At 43.9% G+C, this 14,278-nt stretch overlaps 1 long non-coding RNA gene across 1 annotated transcript; it reads left to right on the forward strand.

Annotated features, from left to right (window-relative positions):
* Position 1: 1 nt before the first annotated feature.
* On the forward strand, positions 2-13,034 carry LOC132592858 (uncharacterized). Its single transcript, XR_009558390.1, has 3 exons — positions 2-2,924; positions 4,363-4,489; positions 6,040-13,034. It is a non-coding gene; the product is annotated as an uncharacterized LOC132592858 (long non-coding RNA).
* Positions 13,035-14,278: the final 1,244 nt, after the last annotated feature.

The raw sequence follows: 14,278 nt of genomic DNA on the forward strand, positions 1-14,278 counted from the left end.
AAGATGCAAATAGGCGCCCGGCCCGCTGACCCGGCGGGGGCCAAGATCCGGGAAGGGAGGGACGCCTCCTCTCTTGGTGATCGTGGCTGCCCGCGAGGAAATGGGAGAGCCAAAGGCGCCCCGAAAGCCAAACAGGCGCACGCCCATTTCTGGTTGCTTGAGGAGGAGAGGGAGCAGCTAAGAGCACCGGCGTCAAAAAGCGCTTTGCGCCATTTTCTGCGGGGTCGTGGGTTTCCAGTGATCGACCACGGTGGGTAGCCAACGTGGTGGGCTCCAGGTCCAATAATCAGTGGGGATGGGAAGTGGAATCCAAGAACATCTGGAGGGCACCAGGTTGACTACTCCAATCAGTTGCCTACCATCTGTCAATCACCTTTGGTTGTGTGCAATCTAATCAATCAATCAATCAATCAGCCTTCAGGAAATTGTATGGGTCTCTCTGTGTTCTTTCGGAAGGAATAGGAGCATCCCAATAGTTATCTGGACCATTGTTTAAAGTATGTTGGAGGTTGAATCGTCGTATTTTGAAACTTCTTATTTTTTTATATGCCACGTTCCTTGCCACCCCGAGACTGAAGGCAGCATAGACATCATCAAAATAAAATTTTGGTTATGGTGCAATGCTGTGGGTTTTTTGGGGTTGGGGTAGTAAACCTCTTAGAAGCTTGATTACAATCCGGCAGCTTATAAATGGAAGGGAAATATGTGTTTACTCAAAAGTAAGTCCCACTGTGCTCAGTGCAGTCTACACTCTAGTAATGGTGTTTAGGATTTCAATCTTGTAACAACCTGTCTCAGATTATCTTAGCTAGAACAGCTCCCCTAACAAAGTACAGCTCCCAGAATTCTCTGGGGGAAGCCATAACTGTTTAAGTGGTGTCATAGCGCTTTAAATGTATATTATGTATACTGTATGGTCAAAGTGAACACTGCTGGGCTTTCTTTCAGTCTCTATATTAACCAACTCCCAGAGTTCCACTTCTGCCATGTATCTGACAACCTTTATGAACTCTGTACTCCATTATGCAGATGGCCAATATAACATGAGTATCTGCACACTTGAGGCGTTTTATTTCAATGAATCGCCCAGCTTGCTAGGGAGAAAAGATAAAGGCCTGTGTCAATATTTGGAGTGGCAAGTCCACAGTTTAAAGAGCAAGCTGGCACAGATGCTGCGCCATGCACAAGTCACATTTCATGCAGCAAAGTCAAAAGGAGGGGAAATGCAGTAGGTAGAAAGATGCAAGTAGGCAAAGGATAGAACATATTTGAACTGGTTTGAGAAGCATTATGGATGAAATGTGTATTTGGGTGAAGGGACAAAAGCCAGGGACACCTGGCTTACTAATATAGTAGACGTGAAAAGGATTTAGGGGTCTTGGTGGACCACAAGCTTCACATGAGTTAAGAGTATGATGCAGCAACAGCAAAAAGAAAGAAAGAAATAGCTACGTAATGCTATTCTAGGCTGCATCAACAAAACTATAGTGTCCAGATCAAGGGAAGTCTATTCTGCCTTGGCCAGACCACATCTGGAATACTACATCCAGTTCTGGGCACCACAATTTAAGAAGGATGTTGACAAGCTGGAACATGTAAAGAGGGGGGCAACCAAGATGATCAAGGGTCTGGAAAACAGACCTGATGAGGAACAGCTGAAGGAGCTAGATGTGTTTGGTTTGGAAAAGAGGAGACTGGGAGAAGATATGATAGCTTCAGTGGACCCACCACTTATTACCACCAATTAATAATGTGGCAGATCCACTCCCACTAACTGCCCCCAATTAAATATAGTGCACCCACCTTACGGTACCCCAGTTAAACACATTTCTACAATTTACCACAGATTATCTAGTGGGGGACTTGTGTGAGGGAAAACTTAATGATTTAGAGTCTCAAGAAGGAGTTGATCAAACTAAAAAGAAAAGCTTTATTAAACAAAAAGAAGTTTATGAAACGAAGCGAGTCAAGAAATGCATTCTTTCAGGTAGAAGTTAACTTATTTACTTTAAGTAACTATGAGATGACTCAGTCTTAAACACGATACTATAGGAACAACTCTTCTTAAACTTCAGTTACAAAAAAAAAATCAGGTGTTACATTTCAGGTGATAAATATCCAGGTTTCTAGAATAGTTGGTAAAATGCTCGACTCAGTTTAATTATAAAAGTATTTACAATTAAATACTTTTGACACCATCCCGCTTCCTTTATAGCTTAATACTTTGGTTCACTTCTCCTCAGTTACCCACTCTTTTAACAATCCCACACCTGAGGTATTCTCAGACCCAGGGGGATCACCTCACCCCTTGGTCTAGGAGTCCTCAGTACCTAGAAGAACTCTCCCCACCTGGCTATACTGACACCCATGTAGCCTGCATTCCCACAATATCTACCTCTCCCGATCCACTCACAGCCTTCCCAGGACACTCCTGTCTCTATACCTTTCCCAGACCCTCAACCAGGTCTCCCTATCCAAGCTGCAAGGCTCTGTCCTCTCGCTATGGATAGTCTCCTCAGTGTGTAAGTTGAACTTCACTCAGAACCAGTTCTCCTTATCTCATTCCCTAATTCCCAACTCCAAGCAAACCATATTTCTTAACCTGAACCTTTGCCCCTTCTCAAAACCTATCTAACCTTCTCCCTCAGAAACTGCTCATTTTATTATTCACCCCCCAAAGTGACTCTGCAGCCGCTGGTGGAGTTTCAGAGGAACTGCATCACCAGACTCTGCTGTCCATCACAAAGCCATCTTCAAATATCTAAAAGGCTGTCACGTGGAAGATGGAACGAGCTTGTTTTCTCCTGATCTGGAGTTGCCAGAGAGGAGATTCTGACTAAACATTGGGAAGAACTTTTCTGACAGTGACAGCTGTTGTGACAAGAGGTGGTGGACTCTCCTTCCTTGGAGGTTTCTAAGCAGAGGTTAGATCATATATGACCTAGATGAGATTCCTGCATTGCAGGGGGTTGGACTAGATGACCTTCAGCTACCATTTCAACTCTACAATTCTGTGGTTCTATTATTCCTCTTGTTGAGAGCCAGAGTAGGTAGCAGTTGTGCACATGATCCACATTGGGCTCCTGCGTGCCTGTTTGATGTGACATTCCACTGGTTTACGCATGTGAGATGCTCTCTCTTTTTAAATTGGTCCAGTTTTCTGAGCGCAATAAAACAATGTAGGAATGCATGCAAGGAACTACAGATACCATCCTGTAAGCATGAAGCTGTTCACTGGGATCCGTGCGTTTTCTGAAATGGGGCTGCAGTGTTTAATCCTTTATCTGCAATGACGTGCAAATTTGAGTTTTAAGGTAGCTTACAAAAAAAGATCTGCTGTCTAGACATATTGACACAACTTCATAGCCTTTCCTGCAACTCTGATACTTTACACAAGCACATGATTTGGTGGAGCCAGCAGAAAAGCAGAGATCAAATAACCAGAGTCATGTTCCCTTTGTCATAGCTCTGGATTTTTCAGCATCGCCTTCCACTGTTCTGGTCCCTTTCCCTCATGCATTATTAAGAGGGGATCCCCTCCCCCAACTGACTGGCAGTCTTTTTCTCACCTGGGGGGGGAGCAAGCAAGAATTGGGGGAAGGAACCGAAAATAATGTTTGCAACATCACATTTTCACAAATAGTGTGTGCGCGTGTGCGTGTGTGATGACAGTTTCACTCTGCAGACTGCAAAGTTTAGGAAGCGAAGTAATCACCGCTGGAGGTTAACTTTGTACTGTGAGTCCAAATATATTTTACCCAGTTTGTTTAATCTGATAGAGAGAAGTCACATTTCCCCCCCCCCCAAGACTCAAACAAGTTGCTAGGGAAATGCTACCACCCCTTCCTCCGTGAAACCCAGCCTTACACACTAATTTACGTAGGAGTAACTCCCATTGAACTCAGCGGAGCTTAATTCTGAGCAGAAATGGGTAGCATTGCAGTGCAAAGTTAGGGATTGTTATCAAAAGCCACACGCGTGCAAGATTCAGCTTTTGGCACGCAACTGCACGTGTCGATGGACAGCAAGCAACAGACAAATGGACAAGATAAACCTGGTTCACCCAACCCCACTGAATATACTTGTAGCTGCGCATACTATTTTTGCACACCCGCAAAAGTGATGCAAAGCCTATGGTGCAAATATTCTAAGGCAGGTGGTGCTGTGTGTCAGATGCAGGGCATGTGTCTTCTTCCCAAGGCTGATATTTTATGCATAGCACAGTTCTTTTGCACTCGCGTAATATTGCTGCTGCTGCAAGCAGACTTGCAGTGTCTGTACAGTATTCTTCTTGCTTGCTTGCTTTGTTTTGAGTCTCCTTTATCCCTGCTCTGTCTCACGCACAGTCCTTGTTTCTTTCAGGCCCCTTTGTTGTCTTTCAATGGCATCGCTGGCAAGTGGACAATATATCTAAGCAGCGGGAATCATCGCTTCCATGGGAAAGGGCAGCAACTTTCCCCTGGTGACCCCATGGCTTCTCTAGCTATCCGTGAGTGAATTGAGCAGACGAGTGATGCCGTTAGGGTATTGGGGTTCAGGACTCAATAACCTGTGGGTTCCGCCTGGACGGCCCATAAGACCCAGTTGTCAGTCAAACAGGACATTTTTTGCATACCCTCCAACATTTCCCCAAAAAATAGAGACATTTTATTTAATATAATAATAATAATAATAATAATAATAATAATAATAATAATAATAATAATAATACCCCACCCATCTGACTGGGTTGCCACAGGCACTCTGGGCAACTTCCAACATATATAAAAACATAATTAAACATTAAACATTAAACATTAAAAAAAACTTCCCAATACAGGGCTGCCTTCAGATGTCTTCTAAAGGTTGTGTAGTTACTTCTTGGTTTGGGGGTCACAACTTCATACACGCCAACATTTATCCAATGAAAATAGGGACGTATAGTAGAGGGTGAAATACCCAAGAAAGTGCTTATTCTTTTCCTCTACGCAGTAACAGCGGCCAGAATAATTTATTCCCAAAGGTGGAAGGACGAAAATAGTCCCACAAAAGGAGACTGGCAGAATAAGCTAATAGAATGCGCTGAGCTAGCAATGTTGACTGCAAAGATAAGAAATCAGAATGAATTGGATATAAAAGAAGAGTGATAATACTTTGGCGAATATTTAAAGAAACATAACAAATCAGATAAGTGGGGTTAGAGCAGGCATAGGCAACCTTGGTTCTCCAGATGTTTTGGAACTACAACTCCCATGATCTACAACTCCACTGGCCCCGTTAGCTAGGGATCATGGGAGTTGTAGTTCCAAAACATCTGGAGGGCCAAGGTTGCCTATGCCTGGGTTAGAGATATGAGCAGCAGTTAAAAATAAGCAGAAGAGGGGTGGTAATTAAGGTGACACAGCTCAACAAGGACTAAATAAGACCCCCACAGAGGGATGTGTGTGGGAGCCAAAGAGTATAAGATAAACAATGACAATTGTATAATTGATGTACTAAGATATGTAAAATGCATAAATGAAAGTGTGTGTGTGAAAATAGGGACATCCTAAGGAATGTGGACCTTCTGGGATCAATTCAGATACCTGATGGCTTCTGTAAATCCTGGACTGTCCCTAGAAAACCGGGACACTTGGAAGGTCTGTTTTCTTAAACACAACATAGTAGCCAGCAAGTAGTTGAAGGGTGGCACAGCAAATATGAGAACAGCACACACATTTATACACTTATCTTTCCTTCCTTCCTTCCTTCCTTCCTTCCTTCCTTCCTTCCTTCCTTCCTTCCTTCCTTCCTTCCTTCCTTCCTTTGTCCTTAATAGTTATAGTAATAGCTCCTGCATACATGTTTTTCCATCCTTCTGTTGCAATGACAACCTTTGCATTCCAACCTTCACTTGCTCAACCTTGCTCACCCACATTTCAACCTTTAATGTTATCATTTCGGTATATTTTTCCCTCCACCAACACAAGGAGGTCCTATAACCTCTTGGGACCCTGCTATTTCTGATGGTTTTCAATTGTGTGGATTTCTTGTACAGTTTACCTTACCTTCTCTCGCTAGGCCGCTGTGTAACCCAACAGAAGGCAACTCAACGTGGCCCATGAAATATGTGCTGAGGCCTCTTCAAACCTGGAGCTGGTCCGGCATTTGCTCATTGTCCAACCTGGTGCAGAGCTTTGGTTTGCTCGCTTTATGGTGACTTTTGCAGTGGAACCTAATACAAAAGGTTGACGTGACTGCAGTTTTGGGGCTTTTACATATTTAGGGGGTGAAGATTGTGTCTATATGAGTATTGCCAGAGTTTTAAGGTCAGTATAGGGATGAATGAATCTGTCAGTTCAGCGTCTCATTTTTCCAATCTTAAATTCATGGCTCCTCATTTCTGTAGCAAGGAGAAATCAAAAGGAAAATTTTACACCACTGTAAAATTCATCAGCACCTTAGTGCAAATTTCTCCCACTTTTGGCATGCATTTTGACAAATATACGCAATTTTTGGTTAGCATGTCCCCCTAATATAATGCATTTTTGTGTGTTTGTTTCACTGATGTGTGCATTTGTAGGCCTGCTTTCCCCTAATACTGTATATACATTTTTGCACACATTATTTGGCAGGAGAACTGCATTGCAACATTCTGAGAAGTGCAAATTTTGAAGCATAATTGCGCTTCAGTCAAGCATCAGTTGCAAACAAAATCAGATTTCAATCCCATCCTTGGCGAGTCTCTCTTTCTTATTTTTGTACCTATTATTTTTAACACTAGGCTAAACTCCTGTCAGCTTGTCAATACCAGGGAGCCTATTCAGCTGGAAGCGAACTGTCGCAGCTCGCCTTGCAGGTGACAAATCCCCCAGCACAGCACCAGATAAGGCAGATTGCGACCTGACTTCCCAATCTGAGCCTCTCCGGTTGGTGACAGCCTGACATCACCCAGCAGTATGGCAGCAGCTGATGGGGAAGCGGAAAAAAACGAGACCCGCTCACTGTTAAATAAAACATCACCAGTTGAAAATGAAGGTCTGCTTAATGAGCTCGAAGGAGGTGGAGAAGCATTTAACAGCCCAGAAGGCCTCCTGCTGTTCTGCCATATGGTTTCAAAAGGCACATATCCTCTCATATCTCTGTGCCTGCTCCAAGAAACGTAGCTGTCTAAAAGAACCAGAAGAGTGTGAAATAATCCTATTTTAACCCATCAAGCAGCTTGGCGTGGCATACAATGTTCTTCCCTCCTGCTTTCTTTTATCTTCACAACGACCCTGTGAGGTAGCGCAGGCTGAGAGAGAGAATTAGCCCAGTGGGCTTTGTGGCTAAACAAAAGATCTGAACTCTGCTCTCTTCACTTCTATCCCCCCCCCCTTCTCATCTGTTTCAGCAATGGTTCCCAGGCTTCTTTTTGGCACAGTAACCCACAAGTCTGAAATTACTTGGGATGGAGACCTGCTAATTTATTGTCACATTAATTTTGGAAGCGCACATAGAATCATAGTTGGAACCAAGTACCAATTTGGCTTTACCCCTCTCAGAACACCTTTAGGTCCTGGTCATTATTGAACAGAATTAAAGGATATTCCGGATTATCGGAGTTGCTTTATATTTCTCTCCCCTGTTCCATTTTCTTTTTTGTCTGATGCTGCTTAAAGAGCAACCCTAGGCACAAGTGTAAAGCCAGGGCAAGTTAAGCCATGGTAAAGTTAGGTAAAGGGACCCCTGACCATTAGGTCCAGTCGTGACCGACTCTGGGGTTGCGCGCTCATCTCGCATTATTGGCCGAGGGAGCCGGCGTATAGCTTCCAGGTCATGTGGCCAGCATGACAAAGCCGCTTCTGGCAAACCAGAGCAGCACATGGAAACGCCGTTTACCTTCCCGCTGTAGCGGTTCCTATTTATCTACTTGCATTTTGACGTGCTTTCGAACTGCTAGGTTGGCAGGAGCTGGGACCAAGCAACGGGAGCTCACCCCGTCACAGGGATTCGAACCGCCGACCTTCTGATCAGCAAGCCCTAGGCTCAGTGGTTTAACCACAGCGCCACCTGGGTCCCTATAATGGTAAAGTTACCCCAGATCAAATCTCCATTTGGCAGCTTGGCTGCAGTGGCGTAGCAAGGTCAGGTGGTACCCGGTGCGAAAAAGTTCTTTTCACTCCCCCCCTCCCCAGACACATTGAAATCTAGTTGGACTCCCAAGAGACTGTGATTTACTTACAGTATAAAAATACTGGCTGTGATCTACCCATTGTCACTGCCAGGAGTTGTTGGGCTTTTTTAAGGAAAGGATTGACAAAAGTTCTTGAGCTTTTTTTAGGGGAGGGTTGTCCAAAGTTGTTGAGATATTTTTTAGGGGAGGGTTGGCCAAAGTTGTTGAGCTTTTTGGGGGGTGACAGGGTTTGGGTTCTGACTTGAGGGAGCTTCTGCTTCTCTCCTTCTCTCCACCCTCCTCTTGTTTGCTCGCCAGCCTCCTTCCCATCATCTCCCTGTCTCCCTGCACACCTCCTCCAGCAGCCCAGGAGCGTGGGACTATCAAAACGAAGGGTTAAGGCCGCCGGCAGAGCAGCACAACTCCCCCCCCCTCCCCTGATGGCCCGGGGTAGGTGGGAGTTGCGGGCGGGTGGCGAACCGAATGTCAACCCCCTCCGTGATGACACCCGGTGTGGTCCGCCCCGCTTGGCTGTTGCTGCTGCTCCGTCTAACCCTGGCAAAGGGGGGGGGAGCCTTTACAGGAGTGTTCTGTGCTAGATTGTGGTGTCATGTGACCAAACTAAATGGGTTTAAGAGCCCACCCTAGGACTGTCCCTTCTGAGGGATTTACACTGGCTGTCCTGTTTGTGGGTTTTCCACAAGCAACTGAAAGGCTTGTCCTCTTTACGTCCTTATGGTAAACTTCTCATCCTAGCAGTTCTTGCCATAGGATTACCCTCACAGATTGTTAAGAGCTGGGCTTTTTTCTCAGGGGGAACTCACCGGAACTCCGTTCCGGCCCCTCTCAGGTGGGTGCCATTGCCATTCTAAGAGAAAGAGGGAGGCGTTTATGGTGAGTTCCGGCATCTCTTTTTCCTTGAATGCCTTGGATGAAAAGCAGCACATAAATGTGGTAGATAATTAATAGGAGAATAAATAAATATCTGACTTCATTTTAACTTGATAGTGTGGTGTGTTTAGGTTCAGATGATTTGAAATATAAATGGAATCTGCATGCAACACCCAGAGGTCACACTAGAGGGTGCAAAGAGTCTACTGTAAGTCTAGAATACTGCCTAACTAGCTTCCAGCAAGGGAAATACTTTCCCATGCGAATACAGTGGTACCTCGGTTTATGAACACAATTGGTTCCGGAAGTCTGTTCATAAACTGAAGCGTCCAAAAACTGAAGCGAACTTTCCCATTGAAAGTAATGGAAAGTGGATTAATCCGTTCCAGACGGGTCCGCGGAGTACTCAACCTGAAGCATACTTAACCCGAAGCATGGGTGTAATTGGTTCCGGAAGTCTGTTCATAAACTGAAGCGTTCATAAACTGAAGTGAACTTTCCCATTGAAAGTAATGGAAAGTGAATTAATCCGTTCCAGACGGGTCCGCGGCGTTCGTAAACCGAAAATTCGTAAACCGAGGTGTTCATAAACCAAGGTTCCACTGTAAATAAATGAGCAGATTTCACAAAATTGCTGTTTCCAAGTGCAGGGTTTAGATAATATGGAGGATCACTTGCTTTGCAATTAATGACACTTCAAACTAAATAGAACCCAAACTTTTGTTTTTATTTAACCAAAGGCTTCAGTGCATTTTTTATTCTGGCTGGTTTGTATTAGATTAGGAGCAAAGCAAGTCCAAAGAAACCACAGACTTCATTGATCAGCAGATCAGAATCAAGCTGCGGCTAAAAGATCTGGGCTAAGGCTTATGCCTGTGAAGATGTTCATCCAATGCTCATCTACCCTATTTAAATAAATAGTCCATGCGTCCTCCTCAAGGTAGATAGCTAAGAAACAACAAAACTCTAGCGGAGATTATTATGTTAAAATGCAATGCACCTTAACACACCATGACATTTTAGTAATCATAGGAGTTGTGTGCCTGCCTCTTCCATTTTCCTCATCCATTATTTTTGTGTGTTGACTGGGACTGATGGGTCCAACAACATCTAGAAGACCACAAGTTCCCCGCCCCACTGTAAGGGAAACCAGTATTCTTATCCCCATGTTATAGATAGGGGTCAGAGGCTGAGAAACAGGCTTACCTCAGGCAACTCACTCTGTTCATGGCAAAGATAAATATTTCATACATACATTTCATACACCCCAGGTCTCCGTATGGGAGCTGGATAAGGGCTGATCTTGTGTGGCTCATGTTCATTTCAGTTAAGATTCCACAGATAGTTTGTGCCCAGTAGGTCAGAACTATTGCTAATCTCCATGACACCCAAATTCTGCCACCTGAAGCAGCTGTCTTATCATGTCTCATAGTAGGGCCAGCCATAAGAGCCCTTTAGATATCTGGTTCAGGCATGCATGCCCCAAACAACCCATGTATCATTCCTAACCATGGTAGGGTTCGGTGATGGTATCAGCGTAGCTAATTTGTAACCAAACATGATGAATAGAAGCTCCTTTAGTCTATCTTACACTCTATAAGACCCCATGACTTGTCAGTGTTTTTTGGGAGGGATTCTAGCACATACTGGGAAATTTAGGTTAAAGTGCCCTAGCACAACAAATTCACTTTAAAAGGGAAGTGGACTGTTTGCGGTTAGGAAAGTGATGGGGAAATGCATTGAAAAGTGTGATATGAACAAATGATTAAAAGGAAGATATATAAACACCCTACAAGTAAATCAGGATGAATGCTCATTTGTCATATAACCTCCCTACAAACAACTCAGAACAAATGCGCAATGAAAACCAGATAGAATCTAACTGTTTCATGAGCTTTTTGCAAACAGATTTCGACAGTTATTCAATGAACAGGTTGCCTGGTCTGGAGGAGTGGTCTAGTCTCCCATCTCCCAAGAAAGAAGCAAATGCAGTTCACAAATTGAGACCTTTGTTGAGGAAATGTTAGAAATGTGAGGAAGAAAGCCAACTCTTTGAAGTCATGTCAATTTTGCAAAAAACTTGCATCCGCTTCCTTCTGTAACACCAGCATCCTAAGTCAAGATCTGTGTTTAAGGTAAAGAAAGGTAAAGGGGCCCCTGACCATCAGGTCCAGTCATGTCCGACTCTGGGGTTGCGGCGCTCATCTTGCTCTATAGGCCGAGGGAGCCGGCGTTTGTCCGCAGACAGCTTCTGGGTCATGTGGCCAGCATGACAAAGCTGCTTCTGGCGAACCAGAGCAGCGCACGGAAATGCCGTTTACCTTCCCGCCGGAGCGGTCCCTATTTATCTACTTGCACTTTGATGTGCTTTCGAACTGCTGTTACTTTTCATCAAATAGAGGCATCATAGCCCAGTTCAAATGATGGGATATGAATAAGAACAACTCGGAGAACAAAGCACCTGGCGCTGACACTTTAGGGATTTCCTCTTGGCCCTCAGTAACTTCTCAGGAAATTGCTACAGAAGCAGACTTTTAATAACATCCATCCAGCAAAGCAACCCTTCTGCAGGATAAATTTCTATTCCTTCCTTTTTCTTACAGACTGCGCCATGAGTCAACAAAGGGGGCTTTAACAACCTTTGAGTGGAGTCGAACATGCAAGTATCTTCATGACTATTAGGAAGAAAGACCATTTGTTTCCATATGAACATATTGGTTTGAAGAACGCTATTGCATGGCTTGGCACCAAGTGTTTGACAGCCTGTGCATAAAAGGCTATTTGTCCTTGTCAGGGACGTAAGGATCCTCTGGAGCAGGCTTCCTCAACCTCGGCCCTCCAGATGTTTTTGGCCTACAACTCCCATGATCCCTAGCTAGCAGGACCAGTGGTCGGGGATGATGGGAATTGTAGTCTCAAAACACCTGGAGGGCCGAGGTTGAGGAAGCCTGCTCTGGACCCACAGTTCTCTTTTCTACACTCTGATGATGATGATGCTCCTTCCCTGTTTAAGTGCAGAGCAGCCATTGATATTTCACAGTCTGGGAAACAAACATGAACACGCAGAGCAGGGGCTTTTGGGGAGGGCTACAATTCAGTGGTAACACCTTGCATGTTTTTCCATCCTGTTGCTCCAATTGAAAGAATCAGATAGTATGTAGTGAAAAAAATCCCCAGACCTGAGACTCTAGACAAGACTGATCTAACTCACAGGTGACCAACTTGCGCCCCGCAGGGCCATGTTGAGGCCCTTGGTGCCACCAGAGTGCCTTTCTTTCTGCTCATTTCCTCCCTGTTTTTTCTGTTAATGTAGTTTAAGACTACATAAGGGGCATTTTAACACCCACTCCCATTTTATGGATTGGAGAAAAGAAGCTGCCTGAGAACAAATTGCAATGTAAAAGGTTGTGTATAAATGTGAGTAGCGCACTAAAGTCAGGAAGAAATTACTTTCACTGACTTTCTATAACAATAGCTGCATTGGTCTGATGTATCTACATTATTTTAAATCTGCTGCATACTTTTTTAAAAGAATAACCCCACCAAACCCAGCAGGGTTTACCTCTGAAGACAGCCATAGAGGATTGGATATTCTAATATGTGGGAGACATGACAAAAATTGAAACAGGTGAATCTTTTTTTCTGGATTAGTTAATCTAGAACACTTGTCTCTGGCTCCACCCATTGCCATCAAACAACAAAAGGTTGCCCCCTCCTGGTCTAGCTGGACAATTATTCTGACGTAGTATAAAACATATTCCTATGCACTACTCTGTATTTCGCAATTGATTGTTTATATTTTGACATTTCAATGATGGCTTTAAAGGAGGGGGGGAAATGGCTTAGGCAGCAAGGTGGATGTGTGGGTTTCTCAAAAATGGGTATTCGGAAGATACCAGCAGGTCAGTTTTATCCAAAGCAAAAGCCAAATTGTCTAGCCCATAGTCCTTCCCCCACTGCAGATTCCTGATGCTGTTTAGACTGCTCTGGCTAAAGGTAGAAAAACAGGTACTCTTCAAGATCCGCTAACATGCTCAAGATGTAATATATATATATATATATATATATATATATATATATATATATATATATATATATAGTGTGTGTGTGTGTGTACACATGCATACATATACATATATATGCACATACATCATCTAGTATATATACATACTGTATATATACACACATATTTTATATATACATATAAATATTGTATGTATACTCTCTCTCCCCCCAACACACACACAATACACACACACACACACACACACACACACATATATGTACCGTATGTGTGTATGTTGTGAACTGCCCTGAAATCTATGGGTATAGGGTGGTATACAAATTACAACAACAACAACCAGGCGCTGTTATTTGGGCTAGAAACATGCACCCCCAATGAGAAAGTTATCTGCTTTTCAGATCCTGCAAAATACTATTGTTTCTGATTTAGAAGATTAACATGGCTACCTCTCTTTAAAACAACAACAACAACAACCCACTAATGGAGCTGACAAGTATTTAACAATATGATCCGTACTTCAGTGGCTTAAAGACAGCACTGTTTGCCCACAATGACAACACTGCATAAGGGCACCTCACTGCTCCACGCTATTTCCCTGCAGGCATAACTGGATATGGTCACACACTGTTCTATTAGCAATTTCATTATTTAGTTGTCATAGTTACCGTAAGCCCTTTACATTTTGCTTTCAGAAAGCAATACACCTTAAATTATTACTTGGCCGAGAGCTGGCTGCTAATAGGATTTTGCTTTCTACTTTTGGCGCTGCGACTTCATTGAAACCATGGTACACTATTCTATGTTCCACTTAGATGACAAAGCTTATACAGTTATACCTTGGAAGCCGAACGCCTTGGGAGTCAAACGTTTTGACTCCTGAACTCCGCAAACCTGGAAGCGAGTGTTCCGGTTTGTGAACGTTCTTTGGAAGCCAAATGTCCGATGCAGCTTACACTTGCGTGCAGGAAGCTCCAGCAGCCAATTGGAAGCTGCGCCTTGGTTGTTGAATGTTTTCGGAAGTCAAACGGACTTCCGGACCGGATTCCGTTTGACAACCAAGGTACGACTGTACTTTGAATCAGAAGCAGTGGGCTTTAATGGTTAAAGCCTTCCCCCAACCTGGTGCCCTCCAAATGTTTCAGACTACAACTCCCATCAACCTCAAGGGATGGTGGGAATTGCAGTCTAAAACATCTGGATGGCACTAAGGTTGGGGAAGGCTGATTTCTATCCCACCATCTTTTCAGGGC

The sequence above is a fragment of the Zootoca vivipara genome, chromosome 12 (assembly GCF_963506605.1).
Source record: "Zootoca vivipara chromosome 12, rZooViv1.1, whole genome shotgun sequence".
NCBI lineage: Eukaryota > Metazoa > Chordata > Lepidosauria > Squamata > Lacertidae > Zootoca > Zootoca vivipara.